General features: G+C 36.7%; 1 long non-coding RNA gene across 1 annotated transcript; it reads left to right on the top strand.

Annotated features, from left to right (window-relative positions):
• The first annotated feature begins 3651 nt into the window (after window positions 1-3651).
• On the top strand, window positions 3652-11414 carry LOC140949170 (uncharacterized). The gene is made up of 4 exons (XR_012167095.1): window positions 3652-3767; window positions 6214-6280; window positions 10470-10520; window positions 11025-11414. It is a non-coding gene; the product is annotated as an uncharacterized lncRNA (long non-coding RNA).
• The last annotated feature ends 1211 nt before the right edge of the window (window positions 11415-12625 follow it).

Genomic DNA, 12625 nt, shown 5'->3' with positions numbered 1-12625 from the left:
CAAGGAGACGGAAAAAAGGATACTCGGTAAGGCTCGGTATACTTACTAACAACTAAACGATTTGACCCTTAGGCATTTGTAAGTATAATCGCCATTTCTCTTTTTTCTTTCCTTCTTCTCTGTTTTCCGTTTGATTTTTTTTATTCAACATGTGATCTTCGAGTATGGTATGTCCAGAGATGTAACAAGATTTTGGTGTTTATTGCCATGAATAAGCGCTATAGTAGTGTTTCATGAAACTAAACAAACTCAGAGGACAACACGGTGCCACAATCATTATCATCACCACCATCATTATTATTGTTACTCTTATTATGGCACTAAAACTCAGGGATCTAGAGCCCGGGGGGAGGGCACTGCCATATATGGGCTATATAGGTATGTGCCGCTGTGAAGGGTATGGTTTTCAGGCAGTTTACTCTAGGATAGGATATTTAAATCAGAGTGTTTGGGTCTAGAATAGGGTATCATTTTTCAGGACAATGATCAGTTGGTTGAAGATTTTATCTAGACAAGGGAATTAGCTACTCTAAGATAGGGGGATTTGGGGAGTTTACTCTAGTATAGGGTAGCAAAATTCAGCTGAAGTAGCTCTGTTATAGGTTAAGGGTTCCAGGGTCCCAGCGGCACATCCCCACCCAGAAATTCCTAAAGTACCACCCCCGGGATCTAGAGTGACCATTTAGTTGACAAGTACGCACGCGGTTCATATGGTCTCAAAAACTTCACACAAAACACATTTTTGCTTTCCTTTAACCCATCTGCCCAGGAGCCGCCCGTAATCGCCAGTGCGGATCCACATCGCTTCACCCACTTGTAATGTCATCAGGTTTTGTCCGCTAACTTGTGCAGAGTGAAGAGATCTTTTAAACCATACCAAAATGAGTACAATTCAGTCAAGGGCGCAAGAACAAAAAAAAAACAAAACCATGTTACATTGACCGGAAAATTTCCGTAAAAATCTTTTTCTTACCCACCTTAAAACTTTGCAAATACCGTAAAATAAGTCCCGCGGCTTATATTTTTCAAAGGCCCTTTTTGAGCGGCTTATGGAGGGGTTAATCTTCGGATTAGCTTATCTATGAGGGGAAATTTGCGTTTCAAAAATCCATTGGGCTAGCCTTATAGTTGGAAGGAAATTTACCGTTTTTGCTTTGTTTTACTTTGTATTTTCGGAATTTTACGGTGTGTCGCAACTGATATAGAAATCATGAGGAGTAAATTTTTAGCAAAGGTGGTGAGTGCCAAATTTGCATACCAAAACACAGGTCCTGTTTGCCATATATTACTCCTCAGTATTTATATAATTGCGACATATTTACAAGGAGCAAATTTGTGCAAATCCATTTTTTCTATTCAAGAAAAGTTCAAATGCCTTTATCTTGAAAGCCCATGTTCTGCTTTTATACAAGTTCAGCTCCAACATTTTCAAAAAGTTGCTTAAAAGTTGCTTTGGCTCTTGTAAATTTGCTCCCATCCTTTTTGCATATCTAACAGGGTTTTCAGCTTCCTTTGACCACAAGTCGACTTCAGAGTTAGAAAAACGTTTCTCCTTAACGGAGCTTTTACATTTCGTGAGCGCCATTTTGGAAATTGTCGTCCCGCTGGGCCAGCGGCGCTGACCGGCAACAGAAAACTCAATCGTACAAAAAGGGTTATTAAACTATCTAGCATTCTGCCTCGCTTGCTTTTTACTAAAACGTTAATTAGCCAGGCGTTCAAACAGCTTTCTTGGTATAGTGGAGCCTTGCGTGCACCTCTTGTAAGCGAAGAGTTTTCTAAAATGTTATAAGTTTACATTTCTATATTTCGATCTAACACTTCTCGTAAGCGACCGTGACCACTTTTAGAGCTAAAATTTGAAATTTGCTCCTTTTTTTAACTCTCGTAAGCGATCACTTGACAGATAATAGAGGGGAAAATTTGTATAGTGCTATGTATTTCTTATCTAAAGTACCTCGAGCAATCATCTCTTGACTTCTTCTTTACCAAAAAAGGAGGTACATTAATTTTGTATCTACTGCATTATAAGTTACCAGACACGAACCTTGCTCCTCTTGAAACCACATGTACACTTGCCGTCAAAGTTCGTTCATTTTTGACTTCGGATAATTTTGCTCTCGTTTCAGTTTAAAAGAAGCACATGTTTGTAGATGTAGCACAATCGAAAAACACGATACCCATCATCATCTGAACTCTGCTACGCGACCAAATCCCGTAAGCGACCAACTGGGCTAGACATTTTGGGCGGTCGCTTACGGGATGTTCCGGACTAGGTTTTTTTGAAAAAGTTGCCCGATTTTTGTTTTTTTAACAAAGTTGTCAAAAACCGAAAAAGGTGCTCACTATGCTCAAAGTGGTAGAAGTTGTCAAAAGTTGCTGAGCAACTGTGGCTCACCCGTGGCGGGGGAGGGGAGGGGGGTATGGGGGTGTTAACAACTTCACGTATAAGAGCCGGCTTTTATTCCATGCCGGCGTTGAATCGAAAAGTAATACGGAAACCGGACCCATTACCACTCTCTCATTAAGGCAAACGTGACTCAAAAAAGACAGGCAGATTCCACATTGATCACATTTAATTAATGTAGGCTTCTATTATTACAAGGAGACGGAAAAAAGGACACTCGGTATAAGGGTCGGTATACTTACTAACAACTAAACGATATAACCCTTAGGCATTTGTGAGTATAATCATCGCCATTTCCCTTTTTTCTTTTCTTCTATGTTTTCCGTTTGATTTTTTTTTATTCAACAAGTGATCTTCGAGTACACTTATCTACAAACTTAACAAAGCAATTTTAATCAAGTGATTCAGATTTCCACCAATGCAACTGATCTAAGCTTTAAATTTCTAACTTTAAGGCTCAATTAAGGTGTTTCGATACAGTTTTTTAGAGGCCATACCGATATTTTTCAATCGCCTTACAAGTGGTTTTAATTTTTCTTTGTCCGATCGCTATAAAAATTTCACCAGTTATTGGCTATGGATTGAAATTTGTGAAAATGTAGTTTTAAGTAAAATCGATATTTGTCATAGTGATATCGATTTAATAAAACCTACATTTTGAGCAGTGGAGAGGATTCGCCAGCAAACTGCGCTGTTGCAGCCATCTGATAAGTCGAGCTACAGGGCCCTGCCTTAACCTAGTAAAATAATCCAGGTCCATTTCCAACGGATTTGATGGATAAGTTTGCTTACAATTTGTAGCGTCTGCGACATGCGTCGAACCGAGCGAAATAGAATGGCTTTAAATTTTCTGGTGTATTTAATAAGTAACTTCCGGTATCACAGCGAATAATTAATTTCCTTTTTTGTGACATATTTCCCAAAAATTAACCATTGACGAACAGCTATTCTGAGGATTTGATGGCACATGTTTCCAGCAGAGGGCCTACAGATCAATTACCCATAAAAGAACAGACTTTTTTTGTGCAAATTGATGAAATATTGAAACTGACAAAGCAGTTTGGTTTTGTATGAACGTTTGCTGTGACCGTGTCATGTAATCTTTAACCACCCTATCAAAAATATGCCGCCGGAAATGTGTTCTGTGCTCCCATTGTTTGATCGAGGCTTTAGTACCATCCGCGCACCCTTGTACCGCCAAAACCCATATATGGGCATCGCACGTGTCCAACGTGGATATCGAGTTCGCGTCCTCTCTGGGTTTAGCATGGTGGCGTCACCGTTGTGGAAGGGTTATAATACGAGTTTCAAGACCTTTTTACGGAAAACTAGTACAGAAAATTCGCACCAGAGGTTTAAGGTAAGCTCATTCATAATCAAGTAAAGGTTAGCGCATAACACTAAGCTGTTAATCGTGTCCTCGATCCTATGTAATACTCGCTACATATCAGCGTTCAACTACATTTTTCAAAGCTTGTTTTCAAAACTATAAGATATTCGCACTTTAAAAAGCTTGTAGCCAGTAAATCGCCGCGATTCATTTAGCAATTAATGAATGAGGCTGAGTAGGATATGATAGAGGAGGGTGTTATCAACCAAAGCCGAAGGCCGTGGATAACACCCTCCCAGATCTGCTTAATTCTTCATATCCCACGAAAGCCGAATTCATTAATTGCTTTATTATTCATTCAAAATAATTCTTAGTTTATAAACATAGCTAAAACATGCTTAGCTACATCGATGTTCAGTTCATCTTCGATAGTGTACGTTTAGGTTTGTCCAGCTCCACAGATATTCTCCGAAAAGCATATGTCGCCCTCCGAGTTGTCTTCTTGCTGTTTTTGCTATGTTTTTTGCTATTATTTCGCCTGGTTCCAGCTGTAAATCTTACTCTTGAAAAGAGTTAAGAGTCCGCCATTTTTATATTCACAACCAAAACAACTCAACCTCATCCCCAGGTCTTCATCGTAACGGTGCCTTAACCTGTAAGAATGCTGCAGTTTTGACGACATTTCCTCGTTACACAAAAAATTTTTCCAAATGTGATCATCAGTAACTGGTTATGGTGAATTATGCATGTATTTTGAATGAATAATAATATCAGATAAGTGCAACATCGAGTACTCAAGGAAAATAAATTTTGCTTCGACCCCATTCAAGCGGTGCACTGCAATCCAGGTAATGCTTCGCTTCCGTGATTTTCTGACCAAAGATGGGTTTGTTTGTAATGTTGCATAATACTCTGGAATCTCCTCTTTTAGATAGTCAGAACGAGCATTAGATATATCGTTTTGCCTTACAAACAAAATTTTTTATCTGCAAGCTTGTTCCACGCTTCCTTCAAGTTCTTTAAATATGTGGGTCCCTCCAAATATCTGGGTCATGAAGACAACTGTTAAGACCGGCTTATCCCAGCCCGTATTATTTTTTGAAGAGGTATACAAAACTGGACTGCAGACTAGGTTTTTGAGGGGAAGTAACGTAATTTTAGGAACGTTATTAAACTGAAGGCTAGATTTCCTGAGGTTAAGTAACAATAATGTATCTGTCAAATCGAAGCTTCAACATCCCCCCCCCCCACTATGGTCTATTCAGGTGATCAAATACCCCCACCCCAGGGACAAACCTCTCGTGCAAAGCATCGGAAATCACTGCTAAAAGGTCACTGAATGTTCAGTTTTTCTTGGTGTGTCTTGCAACATACAGAGCGTTCTATAAAAAATCCCACTTACTGAGATTATTTCATTCCATACATGCATGGATGTATTCCTCTTACTAGGTAATTAGTTATATAGGTGATTAGTTAATCCAGATGTTTTTTCATGAGACTGACTTTGTCTAGCGTGTTGACCCAAAAGTTTTGCACCTTTCTCGAGTAAACAGAAGTGAATCTAATACTGGGTCCGGAATGACTATGTTACTTCCGTTGGATTCATAATTTGTCAATGTTTCTCAGAAGAGATAACGTGACAATCGAAACCAAAGGGTAGTATGAATAGAATAATCAGTTTAAATTAATGTAGATTCCACTGTTTGGAGATACTGCACATGGCATAGGCCAGTCAATTAGCAGCACTTCATGTTGATAAAGTAAATTCAGTTAATTCTAGGGAAGTTTTGTAGATAAAATTTTGTAGTTAAAATTTGTTCTAAGGTTCAACTAGAGTTTCTTTTGTCTCCTATGAATCATACTAGAGCTAGGAATGAAAAGAAATTCAGAATCAAACTAGGTTAAATATTGATTAATCTGAAATTGATTTTAACCCTTTAAGCCCCAATGTGCACATACAAATTCTCCAAACTGATCTCTATACATTTCCTTCAAGAATAAGTTGAGAGAATTTGATAAAAGATCAAGGCCAATTCCCTTAGGTGATCACTTTATTAATTCTCATAACCTAATCTCTTGACATTGTATGGATATCGTTAGGAGAAAATTGACATTAGACACTATTGGGACTTAAAGGGTTAACAGCAGCATATATAGCATAAAATCTGCTGTCCTTGGGGTCGTATCGGTCTCATATTATAATGTGGCATGTAGTTTTAGAATAAAGAACAGTAGCTGTGATTGGCTGAAATCAGGAAAAGAATGTGGTTCAAATGTGAGCAACCATTTCTTGGGGAGGAGTGCCATACAAGATAGAAATGCTACGAGGAAGACTACATGTAAAAAGTGAAGATATAGATAAAAAAAAAAAGAGTCTACCAAGATGGGATTAAATTTAAATAAAGGGTCAATGTCTGTATTACAAAGTAATAATGTAAATGTGATAAGAGGTCAATTACTTTTTTTCTTTTTACAGACTGAGAGACAAGAATTTTGTTATGGAGACAACATTAGGACAGTGGTTTTGAAGCAGCCATGCATAGGTGAGTGCTTCATGGAAGAAATCTCTTTATTATTACAGACTGTATTATTATTATTATTTCTTTTGAACTGCTGATTAACCCACAAAGAGACCAATTCATTGTGTAAGGACATACTATAGACTAAAGGGGAAAAATGCAGTTTTATAGTACCGCCATTTCTAAAACAAAACATTTTACTGGTAATATTAAAATCTATTTAGAAGAATTTGTTGGGTGTGTTTGGACTGAAATTCTTGCATTTCCTGAAGAATGGTCAGTAATTAATCTTTTTTCCTGCAAATAAAAAACAATTCAATGGTCTATTCAGGTGATCAAATACCCCCACCCCAGGGACCAATCTCTCGTGCAAAGCATCGGAAACCAATGTTAAAAGGTCACTGAATGTTCAGTTTTTCTTAGTGTGTCTTGCAACAAACAGAGCATTCTATAAAAAAAATCCCACCTACTGAGACTATTTCATTCCATACATGCATGGATGTATTCCTCTTACTTATTAACTATCTAGCATGTTGACCCAAACGTTTTTAATACCGGGTCCGAAATGACTATGTTACTTCCGTTGGATTCATTATTTTTCATTCAGAAAGGGTGGTATGAATAGAATAATCAGTTTAAATCAATGTAGATTCCACTGTTTAGAGATACTGCACATGGCACAGGCCAGCCAATTAGCAGCACTTCATGTTGATAAAGTAAATTCAGTAAATTCTACGGAAGTTTTGTAGACAAAATTTTGTAGTTAAAATTTGTTCTCAGGTTCAACTAGAGTTTCTTTTGTCTCCTATGAATAATAATAGAGCTAGGAATGAAAAGAAATTCAGAATCAAAACTAGGTTAAATATTGATTAATCTGAAATTGATTTTAACTGCAGCATATATATAGTATCAAAATCTGCTGTCTTTGGGGTCGTATCGGTTTCATATTATAATGTGGCATGAATTAATGTAGTTTCAGAATAAAGAACAGTAGCTGTGATTGGCTGAAATCAGGAAAAGAATGTGGTTCAAATGTGAGCAACCATTTCTTGGGGAGGAGTGCCATACAAGATAGAAATGCTACGAGGAGACTACATGTAAAAAGTGAAGATATAGATAAAAAAAAGAGTCTACCAAGATGGGATTAAATTTAAATAAAGGGTCAATGTCTGTCTTACAAATAATGTAAATTTGATAACAGGTGAATTCCTTTTTTTCTTTTTAGAGACTGAGAGACAAGAATTTTGTTTTGGAGACAACATTAGGACAGTGGTTTTGAAGCAGCCATGCATAGGTGAGTGCTTCATGGAAGAAATCTCTTTATTATTACAGACTGTATTATTATTATTTCTTTTGAACTGCCCACGAAGAGACCAATTCATGGTGTAAGGACATACTATAGACTAAAGGGGAAAATGCATTGTTATAGTACCGCCATTTCTTAAAGAAAACAAATTTTAATATTAAAATCTATTTAGAAGAATTTGTTGGGTGTGTTTGGACTGAAATTCTTGCATTTCCTGAAGAATGGTCAGTAATCAATCTTTTTTACTGCTAATAAAAAACAATTCATAATATAAATTTGGCAAATAAAAACAAAGGTCATCGAAGAAACTGAGAGAGAGCGAAAAGGTGCCCATTGAGGAGTTTTCTTACCTATTGTTTGTTCTCTTTTATTGTCATAGCACCACTTACATGTACATGTACTACTCAAGCACCAACACAAGTAATGATATTACAAAAAATAATAACTTACAATGTATATGCCAGACAGTTCTGTTGCTCAATATTGAGCATTTTAGTCTGCTAACAATAATAAAATGTTATCATTCATTGTCAAAGTTTTAAAGGATTAAAGATGAGCCTAAATATAAAATAAATGGGAAAATTAACACAACATTAAAATTAATGTTCATATTAAAGTTAAATTGGTGAAATTTAAACCATTTTGAGTCCTAAATTGCAAAAACATAATGAATAAAATCTTATAATGTTGCGTAAATATTGCATACTAGTATTTCTAACACGGTCATGAAAGTCCATTACATCTGTGGAAATGAATTTATAGATAGAAATATTAGTAATGTACGTCCTTAAACTGATAAAGTAAGTACATTTTCCATGTACTTGCTTTTGCAGGCTTTTACACATGTTACCCCTATGACCTGTTCTCATCCATATCTTAATGAGCAAACCTGTGTAATGTGTTGATGACACCTGAGCTATTTGTCAAGATACAGAGACAGACCAAGGAGGGTACTTTCAAGATTCTCATGAAGATGTCAGAAAGCCAGACAAGCATATAACAGTCAATATTATTATTATAATTAAAGCTTGGGACACCAAATGGAAACACAAAGACATCAACATCACTGGTAGCAATAAAATGCATACATACTCTATGTAGTAGTAAAATATGTTGTGCTGACAGGTCAGTGTCTTATTTTTTGCAATATTATGGAAAACACAAGAGGAACAATAGAAGGGAATTTAAAAAAAGTTAACAGCAAAAAAGAAACAATAATGCAATTATCTAGAGGAATACAACAGGGTGAAGAAACCTTGCGAATCAAGAAAAACAATCTTCTCTTGGTGAAGAAACCATGTGTATTAAGCGTGAAGAAAATGAGTTAACTTATCAGAAAACAGATGAAGTTATTACAGACATACAAACATGTCTAAGAAGAAAGCAAATAAATGAAAAGAAAATTAAATACAGCCTTATTGAAGTTCTCCTAGAAAGAAAATGCCAGACACCAGAAGTCTATACAAACATGTCTAAGAAGAAAGCAAATAAATGAAAAGAAAATTAAATACAGGCTTATTGAAGTTCTCCTAGAAAGAAAATGCCAGACACCAGAAGTCCAGAAAACAGATGAAGTTATTACAGACATCCAAACATGTCTTAGAAGAAATCAAATAGATGAAGGGATATTAAATACAGGCTTATTGAAGTTCTCCTAGAAAGAAAATTCCAGACACCAGAAGTCCAGTGACAGATATATTATAGAAGAAAACTGAAGTTAAAGCCAAAGAGTGAACCATCTAGAGACTGCAAAGACATTTGCTCTCAAAGGACTTAAATGCCTGAAGGAAAAAAAGTTCATGAAGACCTTTCATTTTTCTGATTTAAAATGAGTAGGCAAAGTCTTCCCTGCATCATTTATTATCTAATGTACTTTCAAATAAGTTCTAAATAAATTAAGCAGCTGATACCATAGAACCTGAGTTTGAGCTAAAGGGTTAATTACAACCAAATAAGTTTAAACGCCTAAACTGACTGTCTTATTTCTGCTTGGTTACATGCACATGTAAGATTGTGAAATATGTATGACTCCGATTATTGATGACTATGTAGGAAAATACAATCAAAAAAGGAACAATCAATCGATAATCAACAAAAAGGCTTTTTGCACCTCTCTTCTCATTGCATGTATTTTTTTATCTAAGAGGACTTCGTGCATCTTTTTGTATACGAAAAGATACTCTGTTAGCAAAAACAAAAAAAAATGACAATTGGTTAGAAAAAGGTCTGATTGGCAGGCAATGATAGCTCATGATGGCTCGCTGAGAATAGGTTCAGATGGCTCGCTGAGAATAGGTTCAGATGGCTCGCTGAGAATAGGTTCAGATGGCTCGCTGAGAATAGGTCCTGATGACTCGCTGAGGATTCAGGGTCTTGACTCGCTGAGGATTCTGGGTCTTGACTCGCTGAGGATTCTAAGCCTTGACTCGCTGAGGATTCTGGGTCTTGACTGGCCAAGAACATGATTGGTTGGCTCGCTGAGAATAGGTTTGGATGGCTCGCTGAGGATAAGTCTAGTTGACTCGCTGAGAATGAATCTGGATGGCTCGCTGAGAATGAGTCTGGTTTTTTGCAACTGGGCTTTGACTCGCTGAGGATTCTGGATTCTGACTCGCTGAGGATTCTAGTCTTTGGCTCGCTGAGGATTCTGGGCCTTGACTCGCTGAGGATACTGATCGTGTTCTTCCAAAAATGCATGGGTGAATAAAACTGCACCATTTGCTAAGAGAGATTATAGGAGGAATAAATTGAAATGGGAATAATAAAAAAGAAAGTTTCACACAGGAAAGCAAATTTAAGGAAATAAAAAACCTCGCATAGGATTCTTTCCATGAGCACTTGTTGTGGTGGTGGGAGTATGTCTTTCTAGAAAGACATACTTCCACCTTTTTTTTTTCTTCATTTCAGGTGTGTGCAGGAAGCATTCAAGGAGTTGAATTTTCAAAGTAATGTCTAAAGGTGCGTTGAAAAGTCAGGTTTCACTTTACAGTGTATTATAGATAATTAGACATATAGCAAGCGTAGGGAACTTCCAAGAAGTGAAATAACAACATAGGTGGAAGTTAAAAAAAAAGAAGAAGAAGAAAAGAAGGCAGTCAAATATAATTCAGAAATGATGGCCTTCAAACTTGTCCCTCAAGACATGAGCACTTGATGCTTCAATAGCCATGGAAAAAAATACTCAAGTCATCAATAAAATTAATTGTAAAATTATTTTACACAGGGAACACATTCATTTAATACAATTGTAAAATTATTGTTGAAAAAGTTGAAAATAGGGGTAGTATTGACCCACAAAAAGTATAGAAGTCACTCTCCTCAGAAAGTGAATAAGAAGTGTACAAGAGGGGGAGGGGGATTGGTTGAGCTACATGAATAGTTCAGAAAAAAAAGTTGTAGTTGTAATATAGCAAAGAACATAACACAACAAGCAACTACATGTATTTCTTTTTTCTCTTACAGAGCAGAACACAACAGAGCAGGAGCAGAGCAGAGGCCAGCAGAACATAAAACATCAAGAAAATGAAAATTAGCTTTTGTTACTGTAAATCCTCTGTCTACCTCCTGCCCCTCTCCCCCCCCCCCCCCCCCCCGGCATTTCAACTAACTCTCCCACTATAAATAGCTCTCCTCTCTCCCCTTATTATTAATCAAAAGTAAATTGTTCACTGCATTAAATATTATTCATGACTAAATACTGCATGTGAACCTATCTGATATCGTTGGTGCTGGAATGTCAGTTTTGCTTCAAAATTGCGCCCAGGGTGCTCTTTAAAGTATTAAGGATAATTTGTCAAAAAAAAAAAAAAAGAAGAAGACAATTGTAAATAAAAAAAGAAAAAATTGGAGGAAGTTGAGTAGTTTCTTTTCATATTATATAAGTATTCAGGGCTGTGCTCTAGCAGTACCCAAAAGCCCCTGGCACCCTCTTTTTGCTCTTGAACAATGGGAAAATCACTCTGGATTTCACAGGTTCAGAGCTCTGGGTTTCCCTTCAATATAAACTAGAACACAGCCTTGTTACAATAATTACACTAATTATTGTGGATTTTTCAATACTATTTTAAAAAATGTATAAGCTTTGATAGAAAATCATATCGGTTACAGTACAAATCTGCGTGTAAGAACCTACACTTTTGAAGTCTATAAAGGAACTTGAGTTTGGTGCCTTTCAGCAAGGTCCATGAAGACAGTTACAATCTGTAGTTTTTATAACCCTGTTTTTGTTCTGGAATTACAAGACTCACAGTGGTACAGTTTGGTACAGTATTTTCTTGTCTTATCAATTTGCAAACTTCAAACTCCTTTTTTAAGAACCTGCTTGATTTCTTTCGTTTTTGGGACTAAAAAGGTTGTTATATATTCAGTATATTTTTGAGTATTAGGATGGCAAATTTCTGCCAGAAAGTTCTTAAACCACTAGATTCTTGCATGCAGGTATTTTCTGAATGATAATCTTCCCAATCTTGTACTTCTTACAACTATTCCTGCTACTGCCAGAAAATAGGTAACCCTCTGCAACATGTACATTGGAAACACTAGAACATATTTCTTAGAAGCGAGAAAAAATAATGTTGGGTTTACAGGCTGATCCAACGTGTTAACGCGCTTATGAGACCGCCAATAACGTTAGTACTGTGTATTCCTATAATAATTATATAGATGAAAATGAAATGAAACTTTAGTATTCAGAACGATGGATTGATGAGTGAAATAAAACAGCCGAATAAAAATGGGATAAATGACCATAATTTCAATAAAGATTTAACATTTAAAATAATGGAAAAAAAGAAATATCGCAAAACAAATGTCCCTTTCAATTGTCGACAACCGTGACTACTAGGTTCGGATCCTAGGTTCAAGTATCCCTTGCCGTGACTCATCGAGTAGTCTTCGTCGACACATCTTGCCTGGTCGAGTCGTCCTCGTCAAGTCATCGTCTCGTTGAGTCGTCCTCGTCGAGTCAACTTCACCGAGTCATCCTCGTCGAGTCATCGCCTCGTTGAGTCGTCCTCGTCGAGTCAACCGTGTCTCACCGAGTCATCCTCGCAGAGTCATCGAGT

Source organism: Porites lutea, chromosome 1, assembly GCF_958299795.1.
Source record: "Porites lutea chromosome 1, jaPorLute2.1, whole genome shotgun sequence".
Classification (NCBI taxonomy): Eukaryota; Metazoa; Cnidaria; class Anthozoa; order Scleractinia; family Poritidae; genus Porites; species Porites lutea.
Note: the sequence above shows the minus strand (reverse complement) of the source record. Positions and strands in the feature narration are given on the sequence as shown.